General features: G+C 48.2%; 1 non-coding gene across 1 annotated transcript; it reads left to right on the forward strand.

Moving 5' to 3' along the window:
* Positions 1 to 451: 451 nt before the first annotated feature.
* On the forward strand, positions 452 to 523 carry trnat-cgu (transfer RNA threonine (anticodon CGU)). The gene has a single exon. It is a non-coding gene; the product is annotated as a tRNA-Thr (tRNA).
* Positions 524 to 7,118: the final 6,595 nt, after the last annotated feature.

A 7,118-nucleotide genomic window follows, 5' to 3' on the forward strand; every position in this document is an offset into this window, starting at 1 on the left:
TCCATTTAATGTAAAACAAAATGTTTCTGGTAAAAGATGTACGATTCTTAACTCCAAATTCATTTTCAAAGACAGCCTAAAACTACTGTAATTATTGCTATAGAAGTACCAGTTCTTTTGGTTTGTTGACTGAGGCAGTACTGAAACTTTCAGTTCATTATTATGAAAAAAATAAATAAATGGTAGATGGTGTCAAGTGTTTTAAAAAAATACTATTTGCAAAATAGTATTTACTAATTTCTATTTAAAATACATGTCTGGCAACCTATTTTCTATTTGTATTTTAAATAAATATGGAGACCACTGGTTTCTATTTAAAGAGTTTCCGTGACTATTTTGCCCATCCTTGGCATTCAGCTGTTAACTGTAAGGTTGGTTTCCAGCGAGATTGCCTTTCCGGGCAGCCTTCTCAATAGACTCCAAGCTTCCGATTTCGTTTGCAGTCACGGAGGGTGCGGTGGCCAAGTGGTAAGGCGTCGGTCTCGTAAACCGAAGATCACGGGTTCAATCCCCGTCCGTACCTTGTTGCTGTCTGAAAACACTATATGTTACTTGTTTGTACTTTTGCAGCTGAAATGAAAATTATAAAATGCTATTTGTATTTTAATTTAAATTAAAAAAGAGGGCACTTGGATTTGAACCAGGGACCGATTGATTTGCAGTCACATGCTCTACCAGCTATACCCCGACTCCAACAATGCCATTTTCTACCAAGCACAACCAACGGTGCCGAGCTGTCAGTTTCAGAAATGCAACCCACCAAGGCGAGTGATTTTTCACCTTGTATCCCGCAGCAAATTCCTGTGGTGCAATTGGTCAGTGTGTTTGGCTCTTAACCCTTTAAGGACCGAGATCGTGTCAACACCACATCATACTGAAATTTCAAATTCAAAGCCACAGTTTGCCTTGCCTGACGGCTTTGACAGATTATTTAAGAAAAGCTATAACGTTCCCCTAGAGTGTTCTGAAAACAAGGACACCAATTCCAAGATGCGACTGTAACAAATTGAATTTTAGTGCATTGTTATAGGAAGAGTCAAATACAGCCAAAATAGCGCTTGGTCCTTAAATAGTTAAGCTGGAAAAAACAAGCCTGCAGGTCAGAAAACCCGAAATGGCTCCTACTGCTATAAAATGGGAGTCTTATTTCCACCCCTGCTTATGTGCTTAGCCATTTTAATAGTGTGTTTTTGCATAGTTAAATTTGATTGCTTTTAATAGTTTTAGAATACAATTAATAAACCTCTTTTTGATAATTACTTTGTCTGGCTTCCTTGTCTGCGCTACCAAGGTGTTATAACTTATAACTTATAACTTACCCCAGTGACACACACAACATGAATATAGTTGTTGCTTGGACATATCAAAATACTGTATTGTAAATATATATTTAGTTTACATTTAAATCTATTAATGTTACACATGGTTTATTCTTTAACTCCTAATAATAAGCATTATAGTTTAACCAGCTTGGTTATTGGACAATTATAATGTATTCATTTAAAAGTAAAAGCATGTGCTCACTCACTCACAGATAGATTTACAAAAAAAAGTACAAATGGAGATTCTACAGAAGTGACTGGAAAGTTCTTGAATTTGCAGTTTGTTTATATATATACACACACACACACACAGTGTATGGCAAATGAAAAACACAGTAATATTAAGGTGGACCTTCGATGGACAAGAAAAGGAATAGAATTTTTAGATACCATAGTAGAACTTGTACAAGGTTCAATTGAGACTGACCACTTCTGTAATCCTACTGACATGCACCAGTATTTACACATGTCCTCTCACATCCAATACACACTAAAAGAGCAATCCCAAAGGGTCTAGGAATAAGAATACGAAGAATATGCTCTAAATAAATGTATTAAAACAAATCTTTAAAAAAGAGGATACAAAGAAAGAATTATAGAGACGGAGTTAAGAAAAGTGGATAAACTAAAAAGAGATGATCTACTAGATTATAGAGATAAAAAGGTCAAAGGAGTCCCATTAGTAATGACTTACTCTAAACTTTTGCTCAATATTTCTAAGATAGTTTGGACACTTGTGGATTCTACATAATTCAGAAACATTTTTTAAAAAGTATTTCTTAAGGCCCCAGTTGTAGCATTCAAAAGAGAAGCTAATTTAGGTGATATTTTAATTCACAGTAAACATAAAAGAATAATTGACAAAATAGGTTCTACGAACATGTGCACCAGTAGATGTAAAGTGTGTAAATACATGGACAAAAGTAAAAATATAATTAAACATAAAAACACCACATATCCACTAAAAACTAATACTTACTGTAAAAATAGCAATGTCGTTTATGGAATAGCCTGTGAAAAATGTGATGACATCAAATATGTTGGAGAGACTGTAATCTGCCAAGTGTTTAATCTGTAGTATTTTGTATTTAATCATATCCTGATGTAACTATCACTGTGTGACAAATACAATGAGTTCTGGTGATAAATCTTCCTCCCGACCTGTGAGGGCACTAAAGAACGGGAGGAGAAGTATCTGGAAGGGCTGGCCTGACAGTTCGTTTCCGGGACCGGGAAGTGGGCCAGCCTGGAAAGAAGCGAGACTCTGTTGTAAGACCGTATTGATTTGACAGGTAAACGAGGGGCAGCTGCAAGTAATACGGCAGCTGCAACCGTTTACCTAGATATCATGCGGGATTACATATAGGGGCCGGGGTAACGCTGTTCTTTTCCTTCGTTTGGGATAACGTTAGGAGAGAAGGACTGAGAGAGGAGCTCTCAGAAATATAAGAGAGAAATAAGTGTTACGTGTTGTGTGTTATTTCTGTCTGTCTGTAATTGTCTGTCTTTATCGCACCACTAGACAGTTAAAGCACACCTCCGGAGCTGTCGCCACGAAAGCACTATCCGGAGCACCACTGCACAGAGCACCTGCACGTTTGAATTCACCCAGGACTGGTGACCGTGCCTTTGTTTTCTGTTCAGGACTGTGTTGTATTATTCACGCTCCCCGCGCTTTACACATTGTTGTGTACTGCCGGGGATTTATTATTTGACGGTCGCCAGACCTGGAAACACCACAATAAACACTTATTCACTAAATTACCGTTGTCTGCCTGTCACTCCTGCATTGCATCACCGCTACACCTGTTCCCCTTACCAGCCACTTTGCCACACACTGACACTGTTATCTGCTGTATTATTGAATTGTATTTTGTCACACTTGTACTTGCTTGAACCAAAGTCATTGTAGTTATCTTACACTTAATTGTATTATTACTTGTACTGTGATACTTGAAATGTATTTGCTTACGATTGTAAGTCACCCTGGATAAGGGTGTCTGCTAAGAAATAAATAATAATAATATGAAAGATGAAAGGTTTGACAGTACGCTTACAAGAAAACAGTAGAACACACCATGGTTCCGTTACCAAAGTTCTGGCCAGTATGGTGAATGAACCCATGACATTGACATGATTAGCATCCCACTCTAACCAACTGAGCTAACCAGCCACTCACTCCTCTTAACTGGAAAATGAAATTCCAACAATTTGTAATGGTCTAGAAATGCAACATTGCAACGTTGCGTTTATTTCGAGTTTTATCACTGGGGGTGGGGGGATCGGATATGCAAATAGTCAAAAACGTAGCATAAATTGTCAGTTTCATTTCATATGTATACATAGTTCTAAAACTAACACCGCCCGAACAGTGACTTAAAACCTGGACCCTCAGATTAAATGTCTGATGCGCTACTGACTGAGCTATCCGGGCTCTTCCTTGCCTCTGCTGCTTTTGTAAAAACAAACTTACGGTTCAAGTGGGGTCGCTGGAAACAGTCAAATTCACAAGATTTTCTTTGTTAAAAAAAGTATAACCCTCAGTTAGGTCCCAGTGAGATTTGAACACGGATCGCTGGATTCAGAGTGCAGAGTGCTAACCATTACACCATGGAACCAATGTGCTGCGGGGCGCATGGCCCGTCGCTCCTGCTGCTCCAAAGTGTCGAATATTCTCGCTGACGACCCATAAAGCGCTTTCCCTTTCAAGTCGAAAATAACCATCAAGGTATGGGACATTGCCGTCAGGCAGTAGGGATTGGCTGAGCTTTATGTCAAAGCTGCCGATAGGCCTCCGCGCAAGCTGGCGTGTAAGCCCGCCCCCCTGGGAGCTTACTATACGCAACGCGCGGAGAGTCACTTCCTCTTTTGCCTTCAGCCTCAGTAGCGGTAGGACTTTGAGCTGTACACTGATTGTACTCCATAAGCTTAGGCTTGAGAAGCTGGTTTATCCCCTTCACTGAGTTTATTTCAGTGATTATTATTATTATTATTATTATTATTATTATTATTATTATTATTGTTAGATATATATTGTTTTCTTTATATATCTCTTTCTCGCTTTGCTTTTGCATTGCGTTTCTTCGTGGTCTCTCCGTCTTTCCTCTGTTCTTACTATTATTATTGTGTTTGGGTTTTTGTATATTATTGTGTATATATATATTGTTATATATATTGTGTACATATATTTTTGTTCGGACGCGTGTTGCGTTGGCCCTGGCCCACGCGCATATCTGCATCCTCGGTCTAGCTTAGGCTAGACCGTGCGTGTGCGTGTAGTCTGCTCTGCAGTGTTCCTCCCCACCGCGGCGCGCTCCCGCCACGTGTGTAATTGTTCTACACCCTCTTACTTTATTCTGCAGCGTCCAAAAAAAAAAAAAAAACTTTTTTCCCTTTCACTATACAGAGGAAGACAACCACCAACGTGCAAAATCCCCAGCACCATCAGGTAGGTATTGCACAGCATCAGACACCGTACCAGCACTTAGCGTCTCCGCTTGGCGGGTCAGCTGACGCGTAAGCATTTGTGCTAGCGTTCCACGCTCGGTACTCGCGCTTCGGCGCTCGCGCTCCGGCGCTTTTGGTGTCAGCGCTCGTGCGCTTGGTGCAGCGCTTCGGCGCTTTGTGCAGTGCTTCTGCGCGTGGTGCTTAGTGCTTCTGCACTTGGGGCTCAGTGCTTGACGCTCGACGCTTCGGCGCTCGGTGCTCGACACTCGGTGCACGTTCCATCAGCGCTTGGTGCTCGGTGCTCGACGCTCAGTGCTCGACGCTTCGGTGCTCGACGCTCGGTGCTCGACGCTCGACACTCAGTGCTCGACGCTTCGGCGCTCGACGCTCGGTGCTCGACGCACGCACCCTTGACGCTCGACGCACGCACCTCGGTGCTCGACGCTTCGGTGCTTGACGCTCTGTGCTCGACGCTTCAGCGCTCGACGCTCGATGCTTCGGCGCTCGACGCTTGGTGCTCGACGCTCGGTGCTCGACGCTCGACGCTAGACGCTCAGTGCTCGACGCTTCGGTGCTCGACGCTCGGCACTCGACGCTTCAACGCTCGACGCTTCGACGCTTCGACGCTCGACGCTTCGGCGCTCGACGCTCTGCGCTCGACGCTTCGGCGCCTCGACGCACGCACCCTCGACGCTCGACGTACGCACCTCGGCGCTCGACGCTTCAGCACTCGGCGCTCGACGCTCGGTGCTCGACGCTCGGTGCTCGACGCTTCGTCGCTCGGTGCTCGACGCACGCACCCTCGACGCTCGACGTACGCACCTCGGCGCTCGACGCTTCGGCGCTCGGTGTTCGACGCTTCGGCGCTCGGCGCTCGGTGCTCGACGCTCGGTGCACGTTCCATCAGCGCTTGGTGCTCGGTGCTCGACACTCAGTGCTCGACACTTCGGTGCTCGACGCTCGGTGCTCAACGCTTCGACGCTCAACGCTCGGTGCTCGACGCTTCGACGCTCGGTGCTCGACGCACGCACCCTTGACGCTCGACGCACGCACCTCGGTGCTCGACGCTTCGGTGCTCGACGCTTCGACGCTCGACGCTTCGGCGCTCAACGCTCGGCGCTCGAGGCTCGGCGCTTGACGTTTCGGCGCCTCGACGCACGCACCCTCGACGCTCGACACACGCACCTCGGTGCTCGGCGCTTCGGCGCTTCGGCGCTTCGGCGCTCGGTGCTCGACGCATGCACCCTCGACGCTCGACGCACGCACCCTCGACACTCAACGTACGCACCTCGGCACTCGACGCTTCGGCACTCGGCGCTCGACGCTCGGTGCTCGACGCTTCGGCGCTCGACGCTCGGTGCTCGACGCTTCGCCGCTCGGTGCTCGACGCACGCACCCTCGACGCTCGACGTACGCAGCTCGGCGCTCGATGCTTCGGCGCTCGGCGCTCGATGCTCGGTGTTCGATGCTCGGTGTTCGACGCTTCGGCGCTCGACGCTCGGCGCTCGACGCTCAGTGCATGTTCCATCAGCGCTTGGTGCTCGGTGCTCGACGCTCAGTGCTCGACGCTTCGGTGCTCGACGCTCGGTGCTCGACGCTTCGACGCTCGGTGCTTGACGCTTCGGCACTTGACGCTCGGTGCTCGACGCACGCACCCTCGACGCTCGACGTACGCACCTCGGCGCTCGACGCTTTGGCGCTCGGCGCTCGGCGCTCGGTGCTCGACGCTTCGGCGCTCGACGCTCGGTGCTCGACGCTTCGGCGCTCGACGCTTCGGCGCTCGACGCTTCGGCGCCTCGACGCACGCACCCTCGACGCTTGACGTACGCACCTCGGTGCTCGACGCTTCGGTGCTCGACGCTCGACGCTCGGTGCTCGACTCTTCGGCGCTTGACGCTCGACGCTTCGACGCACACACCCTCGACGCTCGACGTACGCACCTTGGCGCTTGACGCGGCGGCGCTCAACGCACGCACTTCAGGTGCTCGACGCTTGGTGTCCGACGCTTTGGCGTTTGACGCACGCACCTCGGCGTTTGACGCGGCAGTGCTCAACGCACGCACTTCAGTGCTCGACGTCAGTGCTAGACGCTTTGGCGTTCCACCATGTCTGGGTTCCACCGTTGCTTGACCTGCCAGGCCAAGTTGCCTGCCAGCGACCCACATGAGGACTGCGTTGCATGCTTGGGGCCGGACCATGCCGCATCTGCCCTGGCAGATAGGGCATACTGCCAGCTATGTGCGGGGTTTCAGACACGCACCCTTCGCCAGAGAGCTAGGAAGGCGGTTGGAGGTCGTTCCCTATCCTCGGGCTCGTCCCACACTGTCTCGGCCCCACCATCATCTGTCG

This window comes from Acipenser ruthenus, unplaced genomic scaffold (genome assembly GCF_902713425.1).
Source record: "Acipenser ruthenus unplaced genomic scaffold, fAciRut3.2 maternal haplotype, whole genome shotgun sequence".
Taxonomy (NCBI): Eukaryota; Metazoa; Chordata; class Actinopteri; order Acipenseriformes; family Acipenseridae; genus Acipenser; species Acipenser ruthenus.